Genomic DNA, 13,662 nt, shown 5'->3' with positions numbered 1-13,662 from the left:
AACACTATACTCTGATTCCTTATTTTTAAATAATGAACGTGTTTTAGGTTCTACTACTCTTCTTCAAGAAATCTCCAGGAGGTGGTTCCAGTATCTCATCTCACGGTATCAGGTAGAAAAAGGTTAAAATTTTTACGTTTCTCCTGAGGCCTCATTCAGCCTCCATGGCCTTTTTTTATTATCCCCTCCCACCTCCCACAGTGGGTTCTAACTTCAAACACACCAGGTCTAAAGATGCCTCACCCTCCATGTTACTATTGTATTAATGTGTTAAATTTGTTTATCATTTCTACATATCATTACTTAGACCTGCACCATGTCACAGATTCACTACACCATCAACAAACCAACAGGCTACCTGGTCCCCGACGTTTCAGTATCAGGTATCATTAATCTTACTCACTACGATTACGTATCTTCTAAGGCCTCACTTTGCCTTTGTATCTTTCACAAGTAATGCACATTTGTGGGAATCCACAGGCTTGTCTCAAAATATTTGGACCAATGTTCAGGTCCCTCAGCTTACACTGGTTCTTATGCTACAGTTTCGCTGTTACACTCCTTTCCATACGTTCTACATTTTTACACTTGGAATACCAGTGGCACGCCTCAGGCCTGCTAGCATCCATTTACCCCTAAATATACAGGACAAACACTCAAGGTCAGTATCTACATACGTTACATACTTCCTTTCTAGAGACAAGCCCCATCAGGTTAGAGAACTGGCTTTTAGGGTCAGGCGCTGGCCCTAGCTTTCCCAAATAATACTGCGGTCCGCGAGGTCTACACCCCCACCTCATACACGGAGGTTCAGCCCCACAACCAAATCATAGCTAGCCACCTCGCTCGCTCTTCTTTGGGCTACAGTTAGGGCTTCCCAAGTCACGGACACACATTTTGAATCTCTTACTGTCACCAAGAGGCCAACATCCTGCCACCTCGTTTGGTAGAGCTTATCACCGCCACTTGGCAATAGCAGGGCCTCACCTGTCACTTGGTCCTAGGTTAATTCATCGCCTCTGCACTAGCTAGCAGGCCAGTTCTCTGGAGGTCTCATCCCCACCTCTACAACACCTTACTTATCCAAATCATTATTTTTTTTCAGAATGTCACAAGAATCCATCCCAATAATCGGTCTACTGTTGGATGAAATACCCAGCACACCAGTCAGGCCTGGGTCTCCGAAGGAATCTCTCACCCTTTCTTTGTTCGTTCCCCTATTTGTTCGTTCTATACATCCATACCCCTCATACAGCCCTATTTCACCACCCAGCAGCTCTGGACTAACATTAAGCACTCTGCCTTCCACTACAATACCTCTACACATGGCCCTCACCAAGTCTTCACTCCATACGTTTACACATCGCCCACTATGGGCACTATGGCAATTCCGGCCCCTCATTTGGGCAGTTTCTTACGTCAATTTCGGCCCCACACTTGGGCAATTGCATACGTCTAATTTCTAATATACGAGGGATAAAGAAATACAACCTTTCATACTACATTCTTAATATTATGCATGACCTTGTTAGGCCCACGCATGTCTTTTCCCTCAGCACACGCTTGAGAAACTCGGTACCTATCACTATGCTTTTAACATATCCAGGCTTCTTGGGTCTGTCACAAATTTAACTGTTTAGTCCCTCTTACCACTCCTTCATCCAATGCACTAGACTGGGAGGCAGGCAGAAGGACAAGCTGGGCTGACCACTAATTTCCAGGCAAGGCGTGGGCGAGCTATGACTTTAATGCTGGGGTATGCTATTTTCACTACATACACATCCACTTCATCTGCTCCAGAACTCACACCTAGTCCACATATACAGCCTGTCTGTCACCCAAGATACGCCTAACTAGGTCAACATTGACATCCTGGTATACTATCTGCATTTACACCCAGCTGGGCATATAGTAGATTCTGATGCCGGGTTTCTCACAGAGGTCTCACACGGGCCTTGGGGCCTTGGCGCTCCTAAATATATTCAGGTGTCCATCAGTCATCCACATTCTGGATGATTTTTTGTTGATTTCATGGGTTCCCAAACACCTAAAAGTATTCACACCACCAGGGCCGGCGCTACCATAAGGCGGCCCAGGCGGCCGCCTTAGGGCGCACCGGCCCTGGGGGCGCAAAATCAGGGTGACCGGAAGGAGAGAAGCGCACTGCGCTCCCCTCCAACCGACGACCTATTGTAGCGTGGCCGAGCGCCCGGTTCTGCGGGCGCGCGAGGGAGCACTCTCCCATGTGTGCTTCCTCTTCAGCTCCCTCGCGCGCCGCATACTGATACCGGAGCCGGAAGATGACGTCATCTTCCGGCTCCGGCATCCCTACGCGGTGCGCGAGGGAGCTGAAGAGGAAGCACACATGGGAGAGTGCTCCCTCGCGCCCGCCCGCCAGCCAGCCTGCCTACCCGCCCGCCAGCCAGCCTGCCTACCCGCCCAGGAGCCCAGCAGCACCACTGGACCCCAGGGAATCCCTTCAGCACTCCAAAAAGGTAAGGAGGCTGGGGGATTAAATTTAAAAAAAAAACATGTGTTAGTGTGAGTGTTAGTGTGTGTGTGTGTGTGTGTGTCTGCTAGTGAGTGTCAGTGTGTGTGTCTGCTAGTGAGTGTCAGTGTGTGTGTCTGCTAGTGAGCGTCAGTGTGTGTGTCTGCTAGTGAGCGTCAGTGAGTGTGTCTGCTAGTGAGCGTCAGTGAGTGTGTCTGCTAGTGAGCGTCAGTGAGTGTGTCTGCTAGTGAGCGTCATTGTGTGTGTCTGCTAGTGAGCGTCATTGTGTGTGTCTGCTAGTGAGCGTCAGTGAGTGTATCTGCTAGTGAGCGTCAGTGAGTGTGTCTGCTAGTCAGCGTCAGTGAGTGTGTCTGCTAGTGAGCGTCATTGTGTGTGTCTGCTAGTGAGCGTCATTGTGTGTGTATGCTAGTGAGTGTCAGTGTGTGTGTCTGCTAGTGAGCGTCAGTGTGTGTGTCTGCTAGTGAGCGTCATTGTGTGTGTCTGCTAGTGAGCGTCAGTGAGTGTGTCTGCTAGTGAGCGTCAGTGAGTGTCTGCTAGTGAGCGTCAGTGAGTGTGTCTGCTAGTGAGTGTCATTGTGTGTGTCTGCTAGTGAGTGTCAGTGAGTGTGTCTGCTAGTGAGTGTCTGCTAGTGAGTGTCAGTGAGTGTGTCTGCTAGTGTCAGTGAGTGTGTCTGCTAGTGTCAGTGAGTGTGTCTGCTAGTGTCAGTGAGTGTGTCTGCTAGTGTCAGTGTGTGTGTCTGCTAGTGAGTGTCAGTGTGTCTGCTAGTGAGTGTCAGTGTGTGTCAGTGAGTGTGTCTGCTAGTGAGTCTCTTGCTGAGTGTGTTTGTGTGTGTATTAGTGAGTCTGTTTGTCTGTTAGTGAGTGTGTGTTTGTCAGTGAGAGTGTATGTTTTGTAAGTGAGTGTGTATGTATGTCTGTCGCTGAGTGTGTCTGTCAGTAAATGTGTGTCCGTTAGCTGGTGTGTATGCATCTGTTCGTGAGAGTGTGTGTGTGTCTTCAGCACTTACCTTTCTCCCTTGGCGCTGGGGATTCCTCCGCCTCTCAGCTCCGAATGCTCTTGCCGCGCACGCATTCAAACCGCCCATAGGAAAGCATTACTCAATGCTTTCCTATGGACGTTCAGTGTTTTAGAATAGCGGAAGCTCCTCTAGAGGCTGTCAGTGAGACATCCACTAGAGGCTGAATTAACCCTCGGTGAAACATAGCAGTTTCTCTGAAACTGCTATGTTTTCAGCTGCAGGGTTAAAACTAGAGGGACCTGACACCCAGACCACTTCATTGAGCTGATGTGATCTGGGTGTCTGTAGTGGTCTTTTAAGTGTGTGTGCATCTGCATGCACTGGCGTACATACCGCGGTCGCAGGGGTCACAGCCCTGCAACCCCTGCAACCAGGTGCCCGCCGCCATGTGTTGCGGCCCCGGCCCGCGGAGAGTAAGAGCGAGAGGGGGGGGGGGCACGGATCAATTTGCGCACTGGGGCCCCATGGGTCATGTGTACGCCACTGCACCTACCCTGGTGTCTGCCGCAGGCTGTGTGGAGGGGGCAAGGATATGAATGACATCATATCCCTGCTCCCTGTGTACCACACAGCGTGGCTGGCGCCCTGTGATGGGGCTGGGCTGCAGGACAGGACTCCAAGGAGCCAGACAGCATGCATCCAGGGGATAAGATTGAACTGATGTAAGTATGTAATTGTGTATGTCTATGTATGTATGTATGTCTCTGTATGTATGTATGTATGTAGGTCTCTGTATGCCTGTATGTCTGTACAAAATGTATGTGTCTGTATGTTTCTGTATGCCTGTATGTCTCTGTATGTACAAATGTATGTGTCCGTATGCCTGTATGTCTCTGTATGTACAAATGTATGTGTCTGTATGCCTGTATGTCTTTGTACGTATGTGTCTGTATGCCTGTATGTCTCTGTATACCTGTATATATGTATGTGTCTGTATGACGGTATGTCTCTGTATGCGTGTATGTCTTTGTATGCCTGTATGTATGTGTCTGTATGCCTGGATGTCTCTGTATGTATGTTTCTGTATGTCTATGTATGTATGTATGTATCTGTATGACGGTATGCCTCTGTATGTATGTCTTTATATGCCTGCATGTCTCTGTATGCATGTATGTCTCTGTCTGTGTCTGTATGTCTCTGTATGATTATTTCTGTGTTTGTATGAACCTTATTTTAAACGAGGGTGGGGGGCACCAAAATGCATCTTCGCCTGTGTAACTAAAAATCCTAGCACCGGTCCTGCACACCACCACAGCCCCCCACCCCCCTTTTCAGTCGGCCCCTCTTCCAGGCTTGCTTTCTGAGGCATAGTATTGGACTCCACTACTTTCCAAGCCAGCATCCCAGACGTTCTGTTCCACATTAGGAATGGATTTTTCCTGCTCCTGCGGAGTGTTGCACACTATAGGAGGGGCTTCAGTCCTAGTTTAGGCCCCTCAACTTTGTTGTGCGTATCATTCCGCAGGGTTGGTCTCTTGTCCCTGGGCTACTTAAATTTGCTCCACGAGGTACCAACCCCTGCCCAACCATTCGGGCGATCCAGCCAGGGCAATTTTACACAATTGGAGTAGTTTTTCGGCCGCATGGATTGGGATCTCTTCAGTCATTCCCCCCTTTTAAAACACTCACTTTCAATTCACACAGATGCAGCAGCACACACAGGGTTCGCAGCCATTTCCGGCAACCACTCGTTAGGGACGCCTGGCCCACGGAGTCGGATGCCTTGCCGGCCTTTGGAGAGACCTCTACTTTGTTGAAGATCTACCCTTTCGTGGTGGCCTCCCTCACTCTGGGTCATCTTTGAACCGGCAAGGCAGTTGAATGCTGCTCTGACGACTCCGCAGCCTGTGATTTCATTAGCAAGGGCGGTCATACTCACCACCACTGTGGCTAATTCGCAGGCTGATTTGGCAGGCAGCAACCCCTTAGTTCTTTCTGGTTTACATTTACATTCTTGGTGTCCACTACACAGCCGCTGACACGTACGCTCTCATTTTAAGGTCTTCTTTCAGGCACTCCCTATGATCCACTACATATCATCCAGGATATCACCATTCCATGAGCTAATCTTGGACTAAGCACACAATTACACCACGTACAGGTGCGCTCGCTTCACACAGTTTCACGACTACTTTATCATTCACACCAGGGACTTGTATATTGTACATGTCACAATTAAAGTTTTATGAATCAAGACTTTTGCAGTTAAATATGTTTTTGTTTTTTTTTTTGCCTCTTTCTCAAAAGTGTGTTTTCTTTGAATCCTCTTTTGCCCTCTTTTACAGGCCTACTCGTATGTTGGTTTCGACACACCTCAACCAACTTTGCTTCTCCTTCTACATCCCACTACATATTAGATAAATTCCGAGCACAAGTTGGATGGCCATGTGGACTGAATTTGTGGGAGGAGTTATGATCCTATAGCCTATATAAACCCTACCCCCCCTACTTACCTTTGTCGTGCAAGCTGTTTGTCCCCACCCACCTACACCCATCTATATTAACAATGCACCTTTTTGGCACTCTTTTACAGCCTACTCGTATGTTGGTTTTGGCACATCTCAACCAACTTTGCTTCTCCTTCTACATCCCATTACATATTAGATAAATTCCGAGCACAAATATATATATATATATATATGTATATATATATATATATATATATAGTGTGTGTGTGATAGAGACGCACTGTGTGAGTGTGCGGTACTAACTAGCTTGATTTTGTAGTGGTTAGTACATTTTGATCCATTTTTGATGCACCTGCAAATTTCCCCTCTATTTGTTTTTTGTTTTGTTTTTTGCATATTGTCGAGTACATATTCAAAAGGAAAAAAAAATGTAATGAAAATGTTGCATTAGAAAGACCTTGACAGGTTATAATTTTGCTGCAATATTCAGAACCGTTCAGGTAAACACAAAGTTGCTTGTCAAGCTATGAAATGCTAACACACATTTTCCCTCTGTTTTAAGGGATGCAGGCTATCAGACTGTGAAGATTCGTTCCAACAAGGTCAATGTCTGCAGGACTAAATTCATCAGATAAGTTTTAGTCACCACATTCAATGTTATTCCACGGGACTAATAACCTAACTCTCCAGTTCAGTGTAATCTATCTCATTAAATAAAATACCACATAGCAATGATAGGTTTAATTTAAAGTCTTACAACCTACAATAGGTAGAAAATTTACCCGCTGATACGGCTACTCACTCCAGGCCTAGACATTCAGTGCTCATAGAAGAATGTAGTAATTCAATGATTTAGTTATATATTACAGCCAATGTCATGACAGGTAACAATACAGCTGTTGAAGGATCCAATCAACGACAAGAGAACCATCAAGAACAATGGGTGAGCACACTACAGAGAACACTCATCATGCACACTTAAACCCATAAAAGAAGTTATAATTGTCCTCACTACGGCAGGTCTGAATGCTCAGTGGAACAATCCAATCATGGATTTACTTGACATTCAATTACTTTGTTCTGAGTCCTGCTGATTATAATTGCCCAGTCCAATAACAGTTGTAACAGTTGTAAGAATCAAATACTCCATACATACGTCAATTATAGGATGAAGGGCACTAAACCACATGGTTTATTTTTTATTTTTTTACTTTTTAAAAAAATAAAGTAATATGCTAGTCCAGCGTAGATTGCTTAAGAAGGCAGCTTCTCTTCAAGGTTTGTAAAAACACAAATATATGATGCCATAGTCCTGCAAACCTCCATAATAGTGTGTGCTCCTCACACTGAGACAGGAGTGCAGCGGCAAGACATGGTGCAGCGGCAACATGAGCAGACTCTGGGGAGAGGAGATATAAACTTGTCGCAATTAATACTGGTCCTGCTCATTCAATGTTATCATTAAAACACTTCTCAGTAGTTTTATTTTTACATGAACCCTCACGGTGGCATGAGTGTAAGTTAATGTGTACATATGAATACAAGACACAAGGGGAGGGTGCGCTAAGCAGGATGAAAACAATATGTATACTTACTAATATATCAATATTGTTAAGTATACATATTGCTTTCATACTATATAGCACACCCTCCCCTTTATTGTATTCTATTGTATTGATTGTGCAGCTTCTATCACGTGTTATATTGGTAGCATAGTGCCAAATTTTCACTAGACTGATCCGCAATGTGTACATATGGCACTTTTGTAGGAATGCACACGTGTGTGAGCTCATGCAGCATTTCTGTGCTGTCACATGAGTCTGCCCTGAGCATGGGTGACAATGTGACCCTGAACACACGTGTTAAGGAGATATTGTGTTAGTTTTTATTTCTTACCCCTGCAGGCTACCTTTATGTCATGTTTAGTAGAGCGAGAGAATAAGGAACTGTCACTTCCAGAGAAGTGTCAATTTTCTGTAGGGATTTGCAAGTACTGACAACTTCTGTTTTTTTGGTTTTCGTGAAAACCTTTAAATGATTAAAAAAACACTCATAAATTCTTTATATGATACACAATTAAAGGGTTATTATACTAAAGTATATTCCAGTTAGATAATTTACAAAGTTCCCAGGTGCTCAGTTCAGAGTAAGGAATGGTGTGCAAACATGGTCACACTGGTCTAAACATCTAACAGCATCCTGTGGTACCTCAACGTACTAAGAGATACACTTCATTCTTCAATAGATCTGCTGTTACTCAAACAGCGCGTTATCCCTCCTCCCATAAAACTCAATGCTCAGCTCTGAACTGCCTCACAGCAGCTTCAGGGACAGAGCAGTCGGAGCAAGGATGATACAAAGATGCAGAGCTGGGTACAGGAACAGAAACAAGTTCTTATGACTCTTTTGGTCAGACAGGAGAGAGTACGAGCTCAGTCCATCAGGATATGGTGAGAGATAATTCATATTATCCATTGTGATGTGTTACACTCATGGTCCCGTATTATATAGGTGTATCTGTGTTCTACAATTTTCTTACTTTATTTGCATGGGACACTGCTCTGCGGAATACATGATAACACTCTGAATATCATGTATTATTTAATTCATTATTGTGTTGTAAAGCTATATTCTTATTATTTGCATTATATAGCATCAACATTATATAATTAAGCAGCTAACGCTATAAATACTGCAATTGTTTGTCCATTTTGACTACCAGGTGTTGAATGAAACCCCTAGCACCCAAAGAGATAGTCCTTATTATTACATGACTGTGGTATATAAGGTTCTTTAAACTGTTTTTTTTTTCTGCTGTGATTATTCCTGCACTTCTTATTTATTTGTCTTTATTTGATTTTTCTTTTCGCAAAAAAATGCTTACTTTTTTTCCCTTCAAGTACAGTTTTGCTCTATGGTATATGTTGGAGCTTTCCAAATATTAATACCATGAAAAAATTTAAATACTTTAACTAGAAATGTTACAAATGCCTTTTGAGGTATTGATGTTATTATTTAGCACTGATAATTGACTTTCAGTGTCCTGGTGTTCCATGATTTTACAGGTTATTTTCACGTGATCCCTGACCCAAGGTTCTCCATGCATATATATTTTAGATTCTATCAAGGACCTGAAGGACGTGAAATTATGCGATGCAGTTATTCAGTTGTTTAGATGAATATTCATTTTCCTAGTCATTGATATCAAGCATTGATTATGCGAAAGAAATGATTTTTTCCATGAAGCAAATTCCTTGTCCTGTTTAAAAATACATAAGATGAGGCACCTGACACCTTGAGGCTCTTCGTCTTGAGGAAATCTATATTAAGTGCTTCTAACTTAACTGTGCTTCAGGTTCCATTTAAACTCTATTTTCTCCTGTGGCATTAACCCATTTGATTGCGGTGAAATTTTATTATTTTTATTTATTGCAGGCGCTTTGACACTATAGGGGTTCAGGATGAAATTTGGCCATGTTTATCAAGTTATAATTGGAGGCATAATTGAAACACCCCATTCTCTTGGCTGCTACAAATCTAGAACTTGCTCCTAGTCTACTTTATTAAATACCAGTGACTATGAATCTGTTTTTAAGCATTCTACCTCAGTTTTATAATAATGTGGTCGGAGGTCAAGGAAACACTGAATATCAACATGAACATATTTAAATAATGGCAATACCATAATTACTAAACTTGCGCACAGTGAAAACATTTGGTTCGTCCGAATAAAGTCATCAGAAAAAAAAATTGTTATGGCGATTCAGGTTTCGTCCATGTGACGTTTCGTTTTTTTGGAAAAACTATTCAAGCAAAGCAAAATGGCACCAAAAATGGCTGTATTACATATTTATATGTACTATATTTATTAAATATATAATAAATAAATATATTTTTAATGCTTCTCATTTTTTTTTTTTTTACTTCTCTTGGTCACTTCTCACTTAAAGGATCACTATAGTGTCAGGAAAAAAGAAGGTTTTCCTGACACTATAGTGCCCTAAGGGTGCCCCCACCCTCAGGGTCTCCCTCCCTTGGCGCTGAAGGGTTAAAACCTGAGGAACCTAGCACCTAGACCACTTCATTGAGCTGAAGTGGTCTGGGCGACTATAGTGTCCCTTTAATCTTTGAATAAAATCAACATTTAATGATTGTCCCACAAACCACCAATGCTCTTTTTTCCCATCAATTATGTTCCTCTTTTTTCTTTTAGGCACCATAGATGTAATTCCAAACCATTTCATGATTTGTCCATATAGTATTATGGATTTTGGGATTTCAGAAGAATCTAGTCTAATAATTACCATAGTGGTCTATTAACAAGAATAAGCTTTACATGTATAAAAGTCTACAAAACTTTAGAAATGTATTTTTCGTGAAATAATGTCAATTCTGAGTATTTTGTAGCCTTCATGAACAATGAACAAGGAACAAATAGTACTCTGTACAAAACATAGGGTGTTGCTGATAGATACTTTTCCTAACTGATTAGTGTTAGGCGGCTTATTAAACAGAAATTATGGGACAAATGCTTTTTAGAGTTTGCCAGATATTACCACTTTTTTTGTGTGCAACCGGGTAAAGCCACTTCTGTTTTGTAGAGTGGGATTAAAGAAGTAGTTTCAAACAATGACACAACAGAGACATCAAATGTTTTAAGTACCATTCAAAAAGCTAAATGGGCATGATTAACGTTTTAAACTCCTTTGAATGGAGTATGCCAAGTAATCCAAGTGCCTGACTTGCCTGTTAACTTCATGATTATTAAGGTTTGTTCAATTATGAGCTTTCGAATGCTCATCCAGTCAACGGCAGGCCAATGCGCAATACCTCCTCCTTAATAAAAGGCAATGGTGACTAAGAGGATTTAAGAGGTGCAACAGACAGTCCAGACAACCACAGTTAGCAAATTAGCTGCGTAGTAAATCAATTATATTGAAAGACTCATTAAATAATGTACAACATACCTTGGCACATATCAGGAATATTAGCCAGTGATCTAACAAAGTTTCAGTTCTTTAGCTAATTTACATAAAACTGTGCATATATGGTCTGAAGGAACACCATACACATTAGACACATACAAAATTTGAAAAGGCATTTTTTGTTTGATGAATAACATTTCCTTGTATTACATACTGATGGGATTACTAATGTATGGAGATCACCACAAGTGTTTGTCCATCCGTCATTCTGTGGGTCAGCATTGCAGGTTTGTGATGTTATGAATGTGTTTTCACGGCACATGGTGAGAGTCTTGGTAAAAAGGTAGCAATGTTTTATTCCTGGAGGACAAGGAAGATTTGAAAGTCATTACTGTTCATAGGTACCTTGGTACTGTTCATAGGTATAGGTACATTTTAATAGACATTTTTACCTAGATTATACGTCATACCATAGAGATAGAATTGTTTCACGAATGTGTCAATGAATTTAGTTTACCAAAATAACCTAAGAAAAGAAAAACGTTACCTGCGCTTTCTCCTTAATCCCTATGTATATTTAGACAAATGGAGGTCATTTAGTTGCTTTTCTTTTCTTTGGTTTTTACTATATATTGGGGCTGATGTGTGTTGTAGTCCTTGCTGCTTAAGCGCAGAACTTCTCTTTTTGTACCAAAATAACCTGTCCAGCCACCAGGCTTCAATCTAACAAAGCATCTATATAGCGTGAGATGGATTAGCTACCAGGAATAAAGATTACCAAAAAAAACGAAACTTTCACACCTGTAGGAAACATTCTAGTCAACAACATTCCTGTGGAATATTCTCAAAAAATGTGTAGAGCCTATATCTCAAGGAATGGATGGAATTATTAAACAGAATGTTTTTACAATTTTTTTTTTATATACTTTTACAAAAAAAAATTTTTTATACTACTGTGTTGAAAATCAAAATATTTCAGAGGGGGGCCTAATATAATGGTGCTAGGTCTGCAAGATAAAACATAACGAAAGACGATCACAAGAAAGCTGTAAGGAAAAGGATAAACATCAAATGATGGCTTTTCCTGGAAGTCACAGTGAGCAACAACCGGGTTTAAGGAAAACTACAGTTCAGAAAATTTTTTATATTTTTTGGGACTATAAATTCCCTTTGATTGCTGTGACCTGTGTCCACACCCTTGGCTGGTGAAAGAGTTAAGTTTAATAAAGTTTACTTACCTCGTTTCCAAAACGGAGACTCTGCTGCAGCCTCTACTTCACCTTCTTATTTGTCAGCAAGCCTGCTGATATATTCGGTGTTTTCATCTAATCCAATGCTTCTCATAGACAATCATTGGCAACAAAATGCGCATGTACATAAAAACACAGCGCTCATCCAATCAAATTCCCTCTAAGAGAAGCATAGGATCGAAGAAGCAAGTCAGACTCGGTTATTGCAGTGGAAGCGCCATATAGATGTGTTTAATCTGGCAATTTCTACAAAATAGTAATGTTTTACATTGTTGGGTTAAAATAACAGGGCTGTGGTACCCAGACTACTTCATTGAGGTGATGCCTTTAGTTTCCCTTTAATACTGGCTTGTGAATACACGGCATTGCCTTCTAAAAGAAATGTTGGAAATACGGTGTAGTTTAAGAGTGAGCATTAAAGATACATGGCTCTCTTCACTATGAATCAAAAATAAAGTTTGAGATTTTCTTGTGGGAAATAGTCTGACGAGATGAGACAATTTATTTCCTTAAATCAAGTTTAAAATGTCTCAATGTAGCTATGTGCAATCATTACGAACATCTACAGATATAATGCATAGGATGTTAGGTACAGAACGGTCATTTTTTTCATTATGTTGGTTTTTAATATGATCTGTGTGAAGAGTTTTCTTTCTATTCATTTTTCAAGAGCTGCCTTAGGGGGTGATTTGTTTACACTCCAATGAGAATGGCCTCTATAGTATTCTACAAAGCCTGCACTAATTTTAAAGGATACCCCCCCCCCCCTAGTATTCTATAGAATAATAAAATACCAAAACATTTCACGCTAAAAAGAACCTTCCCTATTCATTATTTCTAAGTAGATCTCTCTCTCTCATATATATATATATATATATATATATATATATATATATATATATATATATATATATATATACCGGTATACACATTTTATTAAAGGATTAAACTATAAGCAGAGCTCATTGCAAACAATTAGCATTTAAAATAACCTCTCGTGTTAAATAATAAGCTTTGTTTTTTTTTTGCAACCAAGTGACTTATCAGCAATTTTGTCAACTTCATCCATCAGGAAGGTAGTAAGCAAGTGTACAGCTCCTCTATACCCTCAACTGTTTCTCGAACGATGAAACAGAATCCCTGTGGCATTTCACGACAGGCTTCCAAGTAGAATTAGGCATGATGAGCAATTGTTACATATATTTCATGCTTAGATTGTCAGTGAATGGATCTAGCTTACAGAGGGCAGTCTCATATCCCCAAATTATCTTAGTGAACAGTCTTCGATTGCTACATTCAATACATTTTTTTATTAAAGGGGGGTTGACAGAAAGCAGTGACCATAAGACACTAAAATTGGTATTAGCTGATTCTCATGTGCAAATACTGGCGTTTCTATTACAATACAGCAACATGAATTGCTTCCAATAAAAGACAGTTTATTAATCATCACGTGAAAGTTAGTTTAAGATTACATAAGATAGGTATTAAGTACAACCAATGATTTTAAATTGGTTAAAAAAAAATCTGTTTTGGCACCACATCATTTGAT

The 13,662-nt window shown here is 41.2% G+C and overlaps 1 protein-coding gene across 2 annotated transcripts in view; it reads left to right on the top strand.

Annotated features, from left to right (window-relative positions):
* Positions 1-8,279: 8,279 nt before the first annotated feature.
* The window catches only part of LOC134601169 (gonadotropin-releasing hormone II receptor-like), a 29,966-nt gene continuing 24,583 nt past the window's right edge, over positions 8,280-13,662 (top strand). For both annotated transcript variants that reach the window (XM_063445619.1, XM_063445620.1), the window contains exon 1: positions 8,280-8,385. The gene's annotated coding sequence lies outside the window, so the exon portion shown is untranslated. The remainder of the gene's footprint in view (positions 8,386-13,662) is intronic.

This window comes from Pelobates fuscus, chromosome 3, assembly GCF_036172605.1.
Source record: "Pelobates fuscus isolate aPelFus1 chromosome 3, aPelFus1.pri, whole genome shotgun sequence".
Taxonomy (NCBI): domain Eukaryota; kingdom Metazoa; phylum Chordata; class Amphibia; order Anura; family Pelobatidae; genus Pelobates; species Pelobates fuscus.
The sequence above is the reverse complement of the archived record's forward strand: the minus strand, read 5'-3'. Positions and strand labels throughout refer to the sequence as shown.